Here is a 20,529-nt window from a genome sequence, read left to right as displayed (position 1 = left end):
TGCCAGGGGTGGGAGTTGGGGGAGGGATGGAGTGGGAGGTTGGGATTAGCAGATGCAAACTATTATATAGAGAATGGATAAACAACAAGGTCCTACTGTATAGCACAGGGAACTATATTCAATATCCTGTGATAAAACATAATGGAAAAGAATATGAAAAAGAATGTATATATATGTGTAACTGAATCACTTTGCTGTACAGCAGAAATTAACACAACATTGTAAATCAACTCTACTTCAATAAAAAATTTTAAAAATTGAAAGTAAAAACCTGCTTTTGGTTAAAAAAAAAAAAGATGAGGAAACAAAACATGGAAGAGAGCAGAAACGTGTCCTGGGGACTGAGTTGATAGAGCTTTTGAGAAATTTTCACGGGTCTAAAACAGTAATTAGCAATGGAAAGAGCTTGTATTTTCCACTTCCTACATGAGGCTATTAGTATCTAAAGAGGCAACAGATACAAAATATCTAAGAGATTTGGGAGGATTGTTTTCCTCATTGAACTTTGTTTTAATGGGTCTCAAAATTCTGTGACAGATTTTTGGTCAGGTTGTTTCCGTTAGAAAGTACTGATTTAAAAAAGTAATAACTTAAAACCGCCACATTCACAAACACATGGTCCACAGAACACTCTCCTTTCCTTCTGAAAGCTTAATGATGAACTGTGATCATTAACCACTCTTTTACTGTTAAACTTAACTGGCCAGTTGAGAGAAGCAGCTCTGAGACCGTTCTTCCACCACTGATTAAGACTAGGGTGACAAGTATTAGGGATAATATTCACTTAGCCTTCTGAGCTTTCTGGCCAGACTTGGTGACCTTGCCAGCTCCAGATGCCTTCTTGTCCACTGCTTTGATGACACCCACAGCAACCGTTTGTCGCATGTTACAAACAGCAGAATGACCCAGAGGAGGGTATTTAGAGAAGCTGTCAACACGCATGGGCGTGCCAGGAACCACATCAACCGTAGCAGCATCACCAGATTTCCAGGATTCAGGGCCAGCTTCCAGCTTCTTCCCTGAACGGTGATCAAGCTTCTCCTTCAGCTCAGTACACTTGCAAGCGGGGTGAGCTGTGTGACAGTCGTGCACAGATGCACGGCCAGCACTGATTGCCCTGCGTGGCTCAGGGTAATCCCCTGAGCCGTGAAGCCACCTGCTTCCATTGGTGGGTTCTTTTGCCGTTAACAGCCATGTTGCTGTTGCCGTGATGAACATCTTTGCCAGACAAGTTCTTGACATTGAAGCCCACGTTGTCCCCAGGAAGAGCTTCACTCAAAGCTTCATGGTGCATTTCAGCAGACTTTGATTCAGTTGCAAGGTTGGCTGGAGCAAAAGCGGCCACCATGCTGGATTTGAAAACACAAGCCTCCATGGGGACAGTACCACCTTCGCCACCAATTTTGTAGACGTCCTGGAGGGGCAGACACAGGGCGTGTCAGTTGGATGCGTTGGTGGCAGGATGCAGTCCAGAGCTTCAAGGATTGTGGTTCCACTGGCATTCCTGTCCTTACCAGTGAGTTCCCATCCCTTGAACCAAGGTGTGTTAGCAGTTGGCTCTAGCATGTTGTCACCATTCCAATCAGAACTTGGCACAAATGCTGCCGTGTCAGGGTTGGAGCCTGTTTTCTTAATGTAGGTGCTGACTTCCTTAATGAGTTCCTTGTTTTTCTTCTGGCTGCAGGGTGGCTCAGTGGGATCCATTTTGTTAACACTGACAACTAGTTGTTTCATGCCCAGTGTGTAAGCCAGAGGAGCATGCTCACAGGTCTGCCCATTCAACCTTCTTCAGATTCACCAGTGCCTGCGTCAGCAAGGAGAACAGCACAGTCAGCCTGAGATGTGCCTGCCCTCATGTTTTCCGTAGTCTCTGTGTCCTGAGGCATCAGTGATGGTCCCATCACACTTGCTGCTCTTGGATTTCCACAGGGAGATATCGATGGTCATGCTGCACTCGTATTCAGCTCTCAGTTTATCCAAGACCCAAACATACTTGAAAGAGACCTTTCCCATCTCCAGCAGCCTGGTTCTCAAAATTGTCAGTGGTTCTTTCGTCAGTGCCATCACGTTTGTAGATCAGATGGTCAGTGGTGGTAGATTTGCCCAAGTCTGTGTGTCCAGTGAAGATGCTGATGGGAGTTTTTTTCTTTCTCATTTTGACTTAGATTTGTAGTGGTTTCTCATGACACCTGTTGTGGCAGTAAACCTCTTGCAAAAAAGTGAAAGGATTTTCTTTACGGTGATATAAAGTTAACCTAAAAATAATCTGAAATTCCCAGTGTAGAAGGTTGATTTAGGGATTAGGGGCCTAAATAAATACGACTGTAGCTGCAATTACACTAACTAGGCTAGAATTGCAAAAGATCAGTCCTCACACTTTGCAAAAAGATCACTGGATGCAGTGAAAGTGGAATTTCTCCCTTCTGGACGTTGCTACCCAAGTAGGCAACTCAAGGGACCTTAATGCCTGCCTCTAATGCAAGACAGACTGCATTCAGGGCAGAAAACCAGACCTGATGGCTGGATGGCTGGCTTCAGCATGGAAGTTCCCACATTTCTAAGGGTATATGCCAAAAGTATGCTTAATGCCTCGGCAGGTTTGGTAGCTCACGGTGCTGGAGAAACAACCATAGCGCTGGTCTCTGGGGACATGTTATACCAAAACTAAGGTGGTACGTACGTGAACTGATAATTCACAGGAATCTGACAGCTTTCAAGAGCGTAATCGCATTATTTTTCTTAGGAGAGAATGTAAGAAACCATAAGATCTCAGCCTGAACGCTCAGTGACACCTTATGGCTCTATCTGTGAAATGTATCATTATTTGGTTATTCATGCTAGAGGACAACAGTTTTTTTAAAAACCAAGGGAATAAAGCAATGACTTCTGAAGTTTTACTCATCTTAAGAGGCATTTTTCCAGGAATGCCGTTATTCCTGGGGCCACAGAGTTCTATGTGCCTGACCTAACAGGCTAATTTTAGACTCCTTCCTCCTCTACTGTTTGATGGTGAAGAGTCTTTTTTTTTTTAACGATAAAAACAGCATCTTTGACCAAAGGCCATGATCAAAGCTGCTCTTTGAATGGGAAATAAAACTTTCAAACAACTGAAAATTCACCATCTGAAATTCCAGATTCTGCAGTTATAAAAGAGTAAAGTATCTGTATTTCCCCCTTCAACTCATGAATATATCCAAGCTGAATCTTGTAATTCTAGAGTCGTGGGTAATAGAAAAATACACATTGTAAAATAACTGCAATTCCAATGGCAATCACAAGTTCCATTAAATAGACACTTTTATAATAATAAGCTGTTAGTATTAGATTTACTTCATGAGGTCAGGTAGTTTTTTAAAACACTACTATATTTTATGAGGTTTGTTTTAGAAAGCTAATTTCATTAATTCCACATCTTTCCTTCCCTTGGGAATCTTGAATCGGCTGAGACAGGGGTATGTATTTGTGGAATCTCTCTCAATAACAAACAGGAGCAAGAGACATTTCTGCCAGGTTCTTAATAGACAAAGTATATAAAAACCTAGAAATGTATTCCTACAACTGTGGACTGATCAAGTTTTTATGAATTTCATATTATATGCACCAAAAACTGTATTTAAACTCTGAAGTGGATGCTTCTTTACACCAAGGAAGGACATTGTGGTGCAGAGCATAAACGTGAGAACTAAAATGGCTTGTCTTAAACTGTTACGACACTCCCCACCTGTGTGAATTTACTCAGTTCCCTCCTCCATGAAGTCAGGATGATTGACACTAACCTCGCGGGGTTGTGGGAAGGATTGCTCTATATACTGCCGTGTAGAGTGCCTGCGCGGAGTAGGAGCTTCGCAAATGTCAGCTGTCACCACCATCATCATCTTTTTTCATCATCTAGCTGGTTTCTGTGTTAGGATTATCTTTTTATAAAGTGAGTTCCATACATAATGATATAAATAATTAAGAGAGATTAAATGAAATGTTCTGTCAGGTGTTAAGAAATATACCATACCAGTTCCTACAATTAAAAAATACGGAAAAATACATAGGGAAGCAAAAGCCATAACAACATGAAAATGCGAACGAAGTGACCACTGACAAAATTAGCCCTAACACAAACATTATTTCTGTTTACTACCAGCGTCTGTGTGCTCATCCTATCAAAGACTGGTTTCTCAACAAGTACAAGGCAAGTTCAGTTAGATTATAAAGTGAAACTGGAAATGATTCAGATTACATGAAATGAATTAAAATGATAAAGAACTGCTGAGATCACATTCCAAGCCACCAATAAACGAGAAAGCCAACAAGGATGACAACAGAATAGTTCTAACGAGTGACTTGACTGTCAGAGGACTGAGAGAGGCCCTTGGAAAAATTGATGAAGCACCTTAATATTTTTTGTAAAAATGATGTGTTTATTATACTGTAGAAACCAAATATGCAGTAAAAAAAAATCTAATAATGTGTTGTCAGGTGTACAAAAAATCACGCCAATAAAACACTCGATTTTCACTATCCTTCTAATTAGAACACTGTTTCAGTTATCGTAGAGATTTTCTTAACTGAGTTAAAATCAGGTTACTTTTCTATTCTTTGGTTTATTCTTTCACAATTTATTCTGTTTTATCCTAGTTTTCAGTGATTGCACCTTAAGGAGCCTTTTCATGGAATTATCCTCAGAGAATAAGTATCTACTATATATGAAATAAAAGTTTGTATAAAAATTATTAAAAATTTTAAATTACATAAAGTGATACAGATGGTTCTCTGTATTACCCTTGCTTAACGCTCAAATAGATGATTTTATATAAAGTGGTTCTATGGTTATAGTATAAAGAATATCCCACCATATCTTCAATTTATAAAAAGGAATTTATTCTGAGGAGTTCAAGTTGCTTCCTACAAAATTTACAAATTGACCCATCTAGAGCCTGAAATAACTCTCAATTTTATTTTTCTTCTCTACCAAAGACTAACAGACTACAATCCCAGAGGAATGACCACAGTAAATCCCAAGCTAGTAATCTTTCCAAATACAGTTACACCTCATTTATCCGACACCACTGGAGAATGAAGTATTAACTGGAAAATCCACCGTGATTCTGAAGCTGGTCTTGACCGCTTCCTCAGGAAGACTCTTCGTTATTCTTTCTTCCTTAGTAGTATCTAGAACACACCCGATAACAATAATATTGTATTTGAATTATTTGCTTATGTGTTTATTGAACCATTACATAGCAGACTCTTTGAGGACGAAGAACATGTTTTTTACTCATCTTTGTGTCCACGACACTCAGTACAGGTCTGGCACACAGTAGAAAAGCAATTAATCTCTGTCACATAAGGAAGAGGGAGGTAGGGAGGAGGAAGGACTCAGACTTTTTATTTTAACAGAAATCTTTCTCAATTACAGCACTCTCTCCTTTTTCCTAGCAGAGTGAACTAAACATGCTTGTTAAACTTTTTTGGATGACAGAGGGCCGTAGTTTGGAACACTATCCCTCTGTGCTGTAATAAAGATGCTTTTCAGTGCTCTTCAGACTCCTAGGTTGATCTTTCCAGGAATTCATAACTGTGGCGGAATGAAGTGGGGATTCCCCTTGTAATTGGCAGGAGGAAAAGCCAGGTACCTAAGCATGTGAAACCAGCAACCTTAACCCGGAGGACACAGTCCTGGACCCAAGTGAGGGCCTGGCTCCATGGCAGCTCAGAGGTCTTCTCTGTATTCCCACGTTCAGAGTTTAGAAAGTTAGTTCATATGTAATTCCATTATCTGTGTTTCATAAAATCTCCCCTTCTAAATACATTGGAATTGCAGATTTTCAAAGTGTTCTCAAGAGGCAAGTATAATTTTTGAATTAATTAAAATGCTTAATTATGTAAAACCCCCAAAACATCTCAGTGCTCACTGAGAATTACACAAAGATAAAAGCATGTCATTTTGCAGTGTCCGGAGAAGGGCAAAAATGAAAAGTTCTGTTTCTTTTTTTTTTTTTTTTTTTTTTAATTTAATTTTATTTATTTATTTATTTTTATTTTTGACTGTGTTGGGTCTTCGTTTCTGTACGAGGGCTCTCTCTAGTTGCGCCAAGCAGGGGCCACTCTTCATCGCGGTGCGCAGGCCTCTCACTATCCCGGCCTCTCTTGTTGCGGAGCACAGGCTCCAGACACGCAGGCTCAGTAGTTGTGGCTCACGGGCCTAGCTGCTCCACGGCATGTGGGATCTTCCCAGACCAGGGATCGAACCGGTGTCCCCTGCATTGGCAGGTAGATTCTCAACCACTTCGCCACCAGGGAAGCCCAAAAGTTCTGTTTCTTAAATAGTAGTTTTTAACCGCTACAAATGTTTATTTTGTAGATCAAGGTCCATTTCAAATATGCTACCATTAGAGCAGTTTCCAAAGTCCACAGATAACAGTTACAAAGGTCAAGAGAAGTTATTTAGAAATGACTTGTCATTTAATTCCAAAAGGAGGGAATGACTAGACAGTGCTTTGTTTTCTCAGAGAAGGAACTTGCACAGTGGGCTACCACCAGCCCATTCATGCCTGACTTAGGCCCCAGGAACCGAGGGGATCTCTCCAGGGTGCACGGCCAGGTTAACGAGCCTGCCTGTGTCTGTCCACACCCCGCAGGCCTGCCAGAATGGCGTTTCTCAAAGCAAGTGCTACACTTGAGCCGGCAGGTCCAGTGCTCTGCCACTACCTGTAGCAACACCACGATCCTGAAACAGTGCAAGAAACATGAGCGGAGACACAAAAGTAGTCGTTTGCCCAGAGCCCGTGAAAAGCAGCAGAGCGTGAGCTCTGACAGAAATGTGAGGCTGACCGTGCGGAACAGTTGAAAGAGGCTGAAGGCAGAGCGGGACCAGGTGCGGCTCCTTCACCATCAGCTCCTTTGTCCCTGGCACTCCCACCCCCTCCCAAAGCGCGGAAACAGCAAAGCAAAAGGAAAAGAACAAGCGCGAGGGTTCAGATTTTGCTTCTAAAATTTAGTGTCCTTGGGCAGTTTATTGACTGTATCTGAGTCTCAGTCCTCACAGGGTTACAATGGGATTAAATGAGATACTGTGTGTAACGGGCAGGGTATTGTGCCCAGCATAGGCAAGCACTCGATCCAGGATGGTTTGTGGCACGTTAACTTAAAGCGTATGAGGTGCTCTTTTGCTTTTCTTAGAGACAAATGATTAGGTATTTAAAGACCTGTTTTCAGTTCCCTTGTGATATTCTGACAGCCACCTTGAAACAAGAGAGATAGATATGAACAACATGAAAGTGATCTTGTAAGCAAGATGTTGTCTTTAACCGTATAATTTAATATATCACCCTGTAATTTATAGTTACAGAACAAGTGAATCAGTTTGATCCTGACAGACTCATGTCCTTAAAAAAATCCTAAAATTCAAGTATCAACTATTCAGTTTTTTACAAAGGACTTACTGATACTGTCCATGGAGCTATTCAACACTCATTTCCACCCCTTCTTTTCAAGAGGTTCGTTGTATAGAATATTTTATCATGACAAACGTATTACATGTTTCTACACTAATTTCATTGGCAGAGCTTAGTGAACTTTATGACCCATGGTACACAAAACTTGTTAAAAAAAACTTACTGTTTATATTTTGCTCTAAGACGTTGATTCAGCAAGGCAGAATAACTACACTATTGTATACCGTATGGGTATACAGCTAGTAGCTAATTCAGAACCCCACAGAACAACAAAAGCCTACCGGGAGTATATAAGTGTTTTTCCGGGTGGTCCTGCCGTCAGTTTTGTGTCTCTTCTTAAAACAGATTTCCTTCTGTCTTTGAAGATGCAGCATTTTCAGAGGAGGACTTTCTACCTAAGTATAGGTGACATATGTTTAGGAATCAGGAGTCAGGCAGCGTTGCTAGAGCCATATCACCCCCCCAGAGATAGAAACCTTCGGTGTCTCTAGTTCTTTTTCGTTCTCTCTCCATTCAGTATATTTATTTTCTGAAAATCGTCCCTGGTGATTGAGAGCACTCATGTAGAATTAATGGCTTTAATGGAAAGGCTATGCTCCCAGACTCCTCAAATCTCTTTGGAATGAAATTTCACATATACAATTAAAACAGATAAAAAAAAACCCCTAAATCTGCCTGTTATAATGGGTTCTACTGGGAATTGAAAAGGAATCAAATACTTAAATATTTTCTGTGCGTATGCTTGCAGCCTCATTTGTGTGTGTATATATACATATATACACACACATGTACACACTTCTCCGGGTACTGGCATTCTCAGGACTCAGTGAATGAAAGCTGGCCCTTTAGAGGAAGGAATTAAGTAAGCGATCAGCCAACAGGTAAGAAAAAAAGCGCTTAGGATAACAAACACTGTTACAGTTTCTTGCTTCTCAGAAGTCCGTATCAGCACATCAACTTTTCATTGCCCAAGCAAGGTGTGCTGATGACTTAGTGTTTATCCATTCTGGTTCCCTATTCCTTCTGGTCCATGGAAGGATTATGCTTTCCCCCTCCTTGCAGTTGAGCAAGACCGAGAGACAGTTTCTGGCCAATGGGATTTGGGCCAGATGAAAGCCTTTAATTGCTAATTCGAGACTCTCCACTCTCTCCTTCCCTGCCATGGCAGTCATGGTAATAAGTTCAAAGCAGCCTGGATTTACTAAGCTACTGACATAGGAATCATAGCCCAGGAGAATCACTCTGCTACACAGTCTCTATGTGCAGTGAGAAATAAACCCCTGTTCTGTTAATTACTGAAGTTTTGATGTTTGTTATGCAACATAACTCAGCCTGTCCTGATTGATAACAAAGATTTAACGTTTGTTTTTCCTCGGAGGGCTAGTTCCGCAAGCTACTTGGAGTTTGTGTGAGGTTTACTGAAAAGGGGAGATGAGTCTCAGGCAAACATTTTACAGGGTAAAGGGTACTGCTGAGGAGTAGAGGAAAACGTTCAGGGGATATTCAAAACAAAGATGAGGAGGTGAAGTCGAGGAATATACTTGGGTATAGGAAGAAATGAAATAATCCACAAAAGTAAATTCTGGAGAAGAGTTTTCAGGGAACATATGGAAGTGAAGAATTTGTCTACAGCCAGTGTCGGTCTGACATGAGGATAAAGTCTTGGCTCTAAGCTCACATCCCTCTTTGACTTACCTAACAGCACTTAACTGCAGGCACAGTCTCTGCAACTCTTGGGATTCATTTTTGAGCAAGCGTGCAATATTTGTCTACTTCACAGCCAAGATTTCTTTGGTAACAGTGACTCTTGCTCTGTAGGTGGCTGTCTGGCTCAAGCCCTTGATCATCTGACTACACTGGGTATATTCCATCCTGTTTCTTTACCGTCTTCCTGGGTTCTGACTCACTGCTTTCGCCTGGTTCTAAGGACAGCCCAGAGACTACTTCTGCTGCTCAGAACTGGCAGCTTCACACATGAACCAAAAACTTTCAGAGGTGGCAGAATATCTAACAATACAATTCGGAAAGTCGTAGATCGTTTACATGAGAGCTAAAAAAAATTTCATGTAGTTGTAGAGGGTATGTGTATATTGCTTTTACACTGCTTTATATGGTTAGTAAACAGAGAGACATGAATGACAGCAGGATATTTTTTATCCTTTAAAGGTAATGCTGTAGAAAAAGGAGGAGTCATAGCATTAATCATTCAGGACAGGTTTTATAGATCAGGGATTTTAATTTCTGTGAGGATTGTGACAGTATTATAGTTTGATGTTTTCTAGCATCAGAGGTCTAAATTGGCCAGTCCCAATCTAGGGTGTGCAAAAAAAAGTAACTTTACTTTCTGAAGTGATCTCTTTCTAGTTCTCAGCTGCCATTCCCAACCATGTTATAAAACACACAACCTCGCCTTTTAAAAAGGTATCTCAGTATCTTCTCACTGGAAACACTTTTTTTTTTTTTTTTGCGGTACGCAGGCCTCTCACTGCTGTGGCCTCTCCCGTTGCGGAGCACAGGCTCCGGACGCGCAGGCTCAGCGGCCATGGCTCACGGGCCCAGCCGCTCCGCGGCATGTGGGATCCTCCCGGACCAGGGCACGAACCCGCATCCCCTGCATCGGCAGGCGGACCCTCAACCACTGTGCCACCAGGGAAGCCCGGAACACTTTCTTTTGACCAATTATTCAGTCTATAAAAATTTCTGCTCCTCTCTAGGGTTCTCCTCTCCCTCTTACTCAAGATGGCATTTGAGTACAGGCGAGGCATCCCCCCTCTTGCTGTGCTTCCAGTGATATCTTACATGGGCTTGACCTCTGGGCCTCTGGCCTGTCCTCACTGCATCCACGGGGTCAGTAGGAAAGCTGTGGCAGGGGCTGCAGAGGCATGCCTTTCTGTCTGTGTAGGAATCTGCACTCAGCTGCCTTCCCCTCGCTCTGGAAACCAAGTCAGTTTTAACCCTACAGTTCCCTCAGCATCTCCCAACTCTTTATCAGGACCTTGAAATTCTTGGTTGCTTTCTCTGCACTACCCGGGAGTTTGTAGAATCCTGTAAAAACTACCCTCTGGTCCATCCGCTGGGAAAACCTTCCTCAGACTTCATTCCTCTGTCCATTACTTCTGTGCCACGATGGACACAACACTTTGTCCCCAACAGAACTTTCTGAAAGGCTTGCAGTTTTTGCAGGCTCTTGCCCCAGAGAAGCCAAGCGACAGCCTGAAAATTTCGGGCTTACCCTTCAGCTTTTCTGAGCATCCTGTCTTGTTCCACCTCTTAGTGTGAAAGTCAGGGAGGATGAAGGGAACTTGGTCCCTCCTCAGGACTGCCCCACGCTAGGCTCATCCACTCAGAATCTCTGTGTCCCCCAACACTTGTGGACCTGAAAGGTATGGGATTTTCTTTGCAAGGTATTTGGAATTTTTCTTCTCACTATGATTATAATACAGTTAATCCTCCAAACTTGTTTTTTCTTATGTAAAAACTCAGCTTTGGAAGTTCTTAGAAAATGTTTTCACCACTTGAAAGCCTGGCTTACAAAGCTTTGAACTTAAAAAAAAAATCTATTTTCAAACCCAAAGTTAAGCTTCCCTGTTGGTAGTTGGCAATCCGAGCAATAAGTTTCAGCCTTGTAGGTTACTTAAGAATAGTCCTAATGGCAGGAGGGGGAGAGGGGCTGGGGTGGGAGGTGGAGTAAAGAGAGGGGAGTAGCATGACTGAAAAAGAAAAGGTCGCTGGATAAGGATCCTCAGTACTAACTGGCCATCAGAGAATGGTACCACGTCAGGGGAGCAGAGCCTCTGATTACAATTCTTTAGTACCCACGGTACCAACTGTGGTCTCATATGTAACTTAGTTTTCTCCTTCAGAAAGCAGGTTGAGCCAGAAGTTTTCATGAATGAACCAAGGTTTTCCACAATATAATAAGGAAGTAATAGTGCTTTCTCCATAACTGTCCATGACTCTGTGATGAGTAAAAAAGTAAAAGAAACTTACAGAAAACATGGATAAATTTTGTATTTTTCTAGTATTGTGAATAAAATTCTATTGGTGCTAAAGAACACCCACTAAATACAGCTTAGGGGTAGTATTTATATAAGAGAATATCTTATTAGTTAATATGCAGTACATTACAGTCTTTAGTGAACAGTGAATGCCTTTATAAGTGTATATATTTTTGTAGCTAAACCTTCACCAGCAGTCCGTCAAAGCAGTATCATATCTCCACCAGTGGATTGCTTGCAGATCTTTGATAGCTAAATACATTTCACTGAAAGTTATGCCTTGATGGTTGGGTAAATGGCATTTTCAACCTACGTGTGAGGATAGTATCTGAAAGCAAAATCTGGACCCAGTAGGTTAATGATAAGTGAAAGGTACTAACCTTTTATTATTCTAGGATATTAACAACTCGACTAAAGGCATTTGGCAGATGTGGGACGAATGTTCACATAGCTGACTATTTTATTTTAGTCAAATAAAGAATATTTGCTTAACACGAGACTTACCGTTTGTTGCAACTCAACAGGCTGGCAGTTTTCTTTCACTGTCAATTATTAGCTTTAAAATAAACACATAGTTAGAAACTACCTTTTAAGGAAGGGGGGAAACCTGGAGTTAGCTAGGCTTACAAATTATAAGGGAGTACAATGCATCCCGACAGAACAATAGATGAATCACACGAAACTGCTTTCTGTTACAGCACCTTCATCAGTTACATCAGCAACAGCTGAAAACCATTAGTTGCTGCTGGCTTGCTCTTCCTGAGATGCTTTTCTTCCTCTTCGGTATCCTGACATCAGTCTATCACTTTCCTACCCAAACGATGCTTGGGGCTCTGCTAACTTTAAATAATTGAAAAGAATGAAAGAAAATATTTTAGTAATCAAAACGAGAACATCGGTATCTTGTTTATATATTAATCAAATGTGCAGCAGGAGCTGCTCAGAAGAGGATTTTAAAGAAAGTTTTATAAAGGTGATTTAAATGCTTAACATGACAATACAAATAACCAATGTATCGGTTTAGCAGTCTCTACTTTTTGATGTCCGTAACCTTAACTTTTATATTCATTTTATTTTATTTTCCACGCTGCGCGGCTTGCAGGATCTTAGTTCCCTGACCAGGGATTGAACCCGGGGCCATGGCAGTGAAAGCACTGAGTCCTAACCACTGGACCACCAGGGAACTCCCTGTAACTTTAATTTTTAAAATCTCAGTGACTTGTATTATTCTTCTACCCATTTTCTCGCATGACTATTAATTTTGTGAGTAGTCAGTGCTATTAAGATGGACTTCAAGCTCATTTTTAGTTACATTTTAAAAAGTACTGGTTTAGGGCTTCCCTGGTGGCGCAGTGGCTGAGAGTCCGCCTGCCGATGCAGGGGACACGGGTTCGTGCCCCAGTCTGGGAAGATGCCACATGCCGCAGAGCGGCTGAGCCCGTGAGCCATGGCCGCTGAGCCTGCGCGTCTGGAGCCTGTGCTCCGCAACGGGAGAGGCCACAACAGTGAGAGGCCCGCCTACCTGCAGTATATTAATTTTGTAACTGAAACTTTGCCAGATTCATTGATGAGCTCTAGTAGTTTTCTGGTGACATCTTTAGGATTTTCTATCTATAGTATCGAGTTATCAGCAAACAGTGACAGTTTTACTTCTTCCTTTCCAATTTGGATTTCTCTTCCTTCTCTGATTGCCGTGGCTAGGACTTCCAAAACCATGTTGAATAAAAGAGTGGGCATCCTTGTCTTGTTCCTGATCTTAGAGGAAATGTTTTCAGTTTTTCACCATTGAGAACGATGTTGGCTGTGGGTTTGTCATATATGGCCTTTATTATGTTGAGGTATGTTCCCTCTTTGCCCACCTTCTGAAAAGTTGTTATCATAAATTGGTGTTGAATTTTATCAAAAGCTTTTTCTGCATCTATTAAGATGATCATATAGTTTTTATTCTTCAATTTACTAATGTGTTGTATCACATTGATTGATTTGCAGATGTTGAAAAATCCTTGCATCCCTGGGATAAATCCTACTTGATCATGGTGATGATCCTTTTAATGTATTGTTGGATTTTGTTTCCTAGTATTTTGTTGAGGATTTTTGCGTCTATGTGCATCAGTGATATTGGCCTGTGAAGTATCAGTAAGAGAAATTAAGGAAACAATCCCATTTACCGCTGCATCAAAAAGAATAAAATACTTAGGAATAAACCTACCTAAGGAGGCAAAAGATTTGTACTCTGAAAACTATGACACTGATGAAAGAAACTGGACATGACACAAACAGATGGAAAGCTATACTGTGTTCCTGGATTGGAAGAATCAATATTGTTGCAGTGACCATACTACCCAAGACAGTATACGGATTCAGTGCAATCCCTATCAAAACACCAATGGCATTTTTCATAGAACCAGAACAAAAAATTTTTAAATTTGTATGAAAACACAAAAGACCCTGAATAGCCAAAACAATCTTGAGAAAGAATGGAGCTGGAGAAATCATGCTCCCTGACTTCAGACTATATTGCAAAGCTACAGTAATCAAAACAGCATGGTACTGGCAGAAAAACAGACACACAGAGCAATGGAACAGGATAGAGAGCCCAGAAATAAACCCATGCACTTACGGTCAATTAATCTACGACAGAGGAGGCCAGAATATACAATGGAGAAAAGACAAGACTCTTCAATAAGTGGTGCTGGGAAAACTGGACAGCTTACATGTAAAAGAATGAAATTAGAACATTCTCTAACACCACATACAAAAATAAACTCAAAATGGATTAGAGACCTAACTGTAAGACTGAATACTGTAAGACTCCTAGAGGAAGACATAAATCGCAGCTATATTTTTTTGGCTCTGCCTCCTAAAGGAAAGGAAATAAAAGCAAAAATAAACAAATGGGACCTAATTAAACTTAAAAGCTTTTGCACAGCAAAGAAAACCATCAACAAAATGAAAAGACAACCTACTGAATGGGAGAAAATATTTGCAAATGATATGACCAATAAGGGATTAATACCCAACATATATAAACAGCTCATACAACTCAACATCCAAAACACAAACAACCTGATTGAAAATGGGCAGAAAAACTGAACAGACATTTTTCCAAAGAGGAAATGCAGATGGCCAACAGGCACATGAAAAGATGCTCAACATCGCTAATTGTCAGGGAAATGCAAATCAAAACCACAATGAGATATCACATCACACTTGTCAGAATGGCTGTCATGGAACAGAAAAACCCACAAGTAACAATGTTGGTTAGGATGTGGAGAAAAGAGAACCCTGGTACACTATTAATGGGAATGCAAATTGATGCAGCCACTGTGGAAAACAGTATGGAGGTTTCTCAGAAAAATAAAAGTAGAACTACCGTATGACCCAGTAGTTCCACTTCTGGATATATATCCCTCCAAAACACAAAAACACTCATCAGAAAAGATACATGCACCCCAGTGTTCATAGCAGCATTATTTACAGTTGCCAAGACACGGAAGCAACCTAAGTGTCCATCGACAGAGGAATGGATAAAGATGATGTGGTATATATATGTACAATGGGATATTACTCAGCCATTAAAAAGAATGAAATAATGCCATTTGCAGCAACAGGGATGGACCTAGAGATTGTCACACTAAGTGAAGTCAGACAGGGAAAGACAAATATCATATGATATTGCTTACATTTGGAATCTAAAAAAAAAAAAAAATGATACAGATGAACTTATTTACAAAACAGAAACAGACTCACAGACTTAGAGAACACACTTAACGGTTACCAGGGGGGATGAGGGTGGGGGTGGATAGACTGGGAGTTTGGGATTGACATACACACTACTATATATAAAATAGATAACTAAAAAGGACCTACTGTAGAGCACAGGGAACTCTGCTCAGTATTCTGTAATAACTTAAATGGGAAAAGAATTTCCAAAAGAATAAATACATGTACACGTATACCTGAATCACTGTGCTGTACACCCGAAACTAACACAACATTGTTAGTCAACTATAATCCAATATTAAATAACAATTTTAGAAAATAAAAGAAGTATTCGTTTTTGTAATAGTTACTGTGGTCAAAATTCTGAAGAACATTTTACAATGATATTTCTTAAGCCACATAGAGTAAATGATACATAACAAAATGATAAAGACAAAAAGCTGTGTTGGATCTACTGTGCTGAGAGCTGCTAAACTCTCTACAGCATTGTGTTCATTAACCTGTGCTAAATTTTAATAGGCAATAGGAGTTTAGTACGGGGCGTCCAGAAGATGGACACCTCTCAGCCATCAAGATCTCACCGACCTAGCCCTCTCCGCCGTGTAGCTGGAGTGTCGTTCAGCCTTCTGTTTGCCACGGCCAGAGCTCCACTCAGTTTCCAAAGGTCAGTTGCAACTTAGTGCAGTTTTAGGCAGGTGGTCTCCACATTCAAGTGGATCGCAGTCGGTGAATCTCTAGTCAGAGGCAGAACTAGACCTGTGCGAGCAAGGGCAGCCATGCTGACAGACACCTTGTGCTTAAGGGCAGACTTCCCTCCCCTGCATCCAGGATCTCATGAGGATGTTGTTTCTACACTCCAGGGCTGCGGACCTGGTGGAGCATCTGCAGCTGAGTTCAGAACAAGAAGACCTCACATAGGCAATGTTTTTTACTCTACCCACCAACTTTTCTTTTTCAAAAAATTGTTTCCTCATTTAATTAATGCATCCTCTCATGCATGAAACATTTATGCATCACTTAAGTGCTAGATGCTATGGTATATGAAATTTAATATTACAGTATCCACACTCAGAGGAGCACAGTCTAGAGGAAGAGACAGACACGTGAACAAACAATTGCAGGACTTCCCTGGTGGCGCAGTGGTTAAGAATCCGCCTGCCAATGCAGGGGACACGGGTTCGAGCCCTGGGCCGGGAAGATCCCACATGCCGTGGAGCAACTAAGCCCCTGTGCCACAACTACTGAGCCTGCGCTCTTGAGCCCACGAGCCACAACTACTGAGCCCATGTGCCACAACTGCTGAAGCCCGCGTGCCTAGAGCCCGTGCTCCGCAACAAGAGAAACCACCGCAATGAGAAGACTGCACACTGCAACGAAGAGTAGCCCCTGCTCACCACAACTAGAGAAAGCCCGCGGGCAGCAACAAAGACCCAATGCAGCCAAAAATTAATAAATAAATTTATTTTTTTTTAATTGCAGAACAGTGTTGTAAGACTAGAAGATTCTAGAATAAAGATGAAAGAGAATTCTTGTTTTCTTTCAAAGAGATGTCTTTGAGAAGTATTTTTAAATATGCATAAATCACATTTAAATAATTTGCTGAGGATCCTACTGTGAAGACTGTCTCCAGTAAAGGGTGCATAGGCTGTCCTTACTCTGCATTTCTTTGCACTTTGTCACTTGAACTTGGCTCACACTACGCTATCTCATTAGCATCCATACTTTCATTCTCAGTTTTTCATCCTTTCACTTACTTCTTGCAGTGGGATCCTGCAGGAAGCAACTCCGAGACAGTGGGAAGTGATGGTAGGAGTGGAGGTGATTATACTCACTTACGTTAAGACAAACAGAAAAAGTTCTAGGGCATTAGCTTGCTTCATAACGTCTGCCCGAAATTACATGAATGACTCAGCGCAAAGAGTTTTGTGGCTCTGAGGCTTTTTTATGTGTATGAGCTTTTGGTTTCTTTATTACAGACAGCAGGAGTTGGCCAACACGTGACCTCTGGGAAAGTTTTTCCAGAATGTTTTTTGACAGGTTTTTAAGTGACTCTGAGGTTGAAAAGGGAGAGTGAGCTGGTGCCTCTGTTGTGAAATGTCAACAGCCATTGAGAGGGAATGAAACTCTCTGAACCAAATAAATCAAAGCACTTATGTTTGAAGAAAAACAGGTTGAGCAACATCAATAACATGGTTAGACACCCCTAAATCGGCAGATTTCTGATAAATCAGAACTGGAAAGAGAACTTGTGGAATAACGAGCGTAGTAAATCATTTGCCAATTTAACGATTGTTCATTTGAAAACTAGTTTTGGTTGGTGTTTCTGGCTTTTAGATCTGTTTTTAAGTATAAAAATAAAACAATGTCATAAGCCCAAACTGGAAACTGGTCAAGTGCCACGAAGGTAGAGTGGATGGTTTATGATAGATTCACATGTTGGATTACTACACAGCAATAAGGATGCATAAACTACAAGTACGCAAATGTGGACGCATCCCACAAACAACATCGAGCAACAGAAGTCGGACGCAAGAGAGTGCACGCTGTGTAAGTGCATTCGCGTATGGTCCCGAGCAGTCCAGGTTCATCAGCGGTGTTGGACGTGCTTTCTGGTTAGAGGGGGCAGGAGACAGCAACTGAAAGGGAGCCTAAGGCACTGGCGGTGTTGCTTGGCTGGTCTGGGCACTGGTTAGACAGGTGTGTTCACTGCAGAAGCATTCTTCCAGCTGTATACTTCCACTCGCGCACTCTTCTGTATGCATGCTGTGCTTGGCAAAGGGTTACCTACAGAGTAATATGCTTGTTCACTTCAGAAGAGTTTTGGAAAAGCAGAATATATTACCTGTTTAATCTTGCGTCTTGCTCTTATTTTCATTTAATGCTAAGCTATAAGCATATTCGCATGTCATTTAATATGTTTCATTGAAGGAACTTTAATACCTTCATTATTTTAAGATATTTTTGAAAGTAAGGAAATAGTCATTGTATATGTATTCACTCACACATATACAAGTAGTAGGTAGGGTTGTAGCATACAAACCACAGTTAAAAATCTGAGAGAGAATAACTTTTCTGTCCTTTTTCCTGTTAGACCAGAAGGCTTATGCTGCTAAATGCAAAAGCACCGTTCCCCCTACGCAGCAACGACAATGATGCGGGAGAAGTTCTCCAAAGGAAATGCTTCCCTTTATAATTTGTCCTGAAATATCAGTTCTTTTAACTGTGAGACCTTGGTTGTTATAGTTTTCCACAGTTAAGAAGTAGGGAAAATAACATAAAGATGTATTCTTGGCCTTAAGGTTTATTAAGGGAAGTTTCCTCTTCCCTTTTCTGTTAAATTCACCTCATCAACTCAGGCTGATGCTAAGTACTAATTCATCTACCTTCCATAATATTTGCAATGAAAAAATATAAATATGTGTTTTTGGTGCCAGGAACAAGTCAGAAATCTAAAAATAAACACATAGGAATAAATAATAGAGTTGAATATAAATAAATACACTGGTACACTACAGAATTCACTGCGTTCTGCAGCCAGAGGCCTGGTTTCTATAATGTTAAAATTCAGTTTATGACCATATAGGCTGGTTCTCAAAATCTCACAGAGATGAAAATACATGTTTATAAAGCAATGGAGAATATTATATGTAATCTAATCAGCTAAAACAAATTCTCCGTAATGCCTAGATTCCCCTTTCAATCTAAAGAGACGTAAATAGTGTTACCATCAACACTTTCTCTCCCTTACTGATCTTACCAAATTTGGCATTTCAAACCAAATTTGTCTCTGTTGTAAATAATAAGTTTTTAAAAACATCTTGGGCAGGAAGTCAACAAATGTTTATTCCTTTTCACTTCCCTCACTATCAATTATTGTGTTTGTTTTATGGAACTGTATACACATAGTTTTTTAGTCTTTTGGTGTTTTCAGACTTTTACATCATCTAATTGATCCCTTTTGAGAATTAAGATAAAATGATATACAGCAGTGTTGTTTAGTTTTCATAAGGAGGAAATTTGGGCCGGATGTGTTTCCAAATAAATAGTGTGATCAGTGATTACACTATTAAAATTATTGAGGCATTTTCAGAAAAGAAAAAACAGGGTAAAGAAAGGAAGGAAAAGGGCAAAGGTCATGAATTAGAATATAGCTTATGCAGATAAGAGTGGCTGTGCGGGACATAGTTTTATAATGCTGCCTTTCGTTTCTGTTCGCAGCTGTCAGCTGGTTTAGATGCTAGTAAAACGTAGGCTTATACCTAAGCTTACGTATGCTTAAGTGTTTAGCTTGTGGTCTTTTACATCGAAGGTAAAGGGCACAAGTAGAAAAATATGTATATTATACATAAACTACCAGAGTTCCTGAGTCCAAAATAAGATCTACGATGCCCTGCAGGTAGAATCTCAACAGTATAGCTTTGAGTAATTATACTTCAGTTTCCTTATCCATAAAATGGGGATAAGGCTATTACCTAAAACTATAAAGATTAAATGAGTTCATACATATCGGTCACTTAAAGTAGTGCCTGGCACACAGGAAGTGCTCTGTAGAAGTTCACCATTATTACTACAATTGACCTCATGACCAATAAGACAGTTTGTGGCTTCTAGCATGCCTGTAGTCCTGCTGCCAATATTTAATGCCGCAGTCTGTTGGAAAATCCACAGTGCAAGGACTCTGCGAGCATGTTACTCTTGGAACCATGGTCCGTATTTCACAAGAAACACTCATCATTTTTGTGATAAAGTTAATATGACTTACTCATTTGTATAGTCAGAAGGGTCTACAAGTAAGCTAAATAAAAGTGTCCCCCTGGTGTTGCTGGCGGAGAGGAGCTGCCGTGAAAGGTAAGGGCGTACACAACAGAAGTGTAGGAAGTGAGGATGTAGAGTAGGATGGGGAGGTGCACTGCTGGTTAAAGGTAAACGAGTGCTGTACGTATCTGCGCTAAAGATCCCATGAACCTAAGCATCCTTTTCTCAGGTTCCCACTCCCAGTTATTCACAGGGTTCACACGCACACCCACCATCCCCAGCACTCAGTCTTCCCTTTTCTGACCTATGTACAGGCTACACGAGGACATTTATTTCCCATACAGGCCAGGAAGGGTTTTCAGGACTAGAGATTTTACATCATTTTGAAAATTCTCACTGTGTACCGCTCTAGGATGGTTCCTCAGAAAAACAGTATCTTCCATGTGTCTTGTTTCTCTAACATTTTGTTTGTTTGTTTGTTTGTTTTGCGGTACGCGGGCCTCTCACTGTTGTGGCCTTTCCCGTCGCGGAGCACAGGCTCCGGACGCGCAGGCTCAGCGGCCATGGCTCACGGGCCCAGCCGCTCCACGGCACGTGGGATCTTC

At 40.9% G+C, this 20,529-nt stretch overlaps 1 protein-coding gene and 1 pseudogene across 2 annotated transcripts in view; one reads left to right on the top strand and one right to left on the bottom strand.

Moving 5' to 3' along the window:
* LOC136122172 (ubiquitin-conjugating enzyme E2 E2) overlaps positions 1-20,529 on the top strand; it is a 338,665-nt gene that overhangs the window by 118,868 nt on the left and 199,268 nt on the right. The window lies entirely within an intron of this gene.
* LOC136122146 (elongation factor 1-alpha 1 pseudogene) lies at positions 781-2,155 on the bottom strand (annotated as a pseudogene).

Source organism: Phocoena phocoena, chromosome 4 (genome assembly GCF_963924675.1).
Source record: "Phocoena phocoena chromosome 4, mPhoPho1.1, whole genome shotgun sequence".
NCBI lineage: Eukaryota > Metazoa > Chordata > Mammalia > Artiodactyla > Phocoenidae > Phocoena > Phocoena phocoena.
This window is presented reverse-complemented; position numbering and strand designations above follow the sequence as displayed.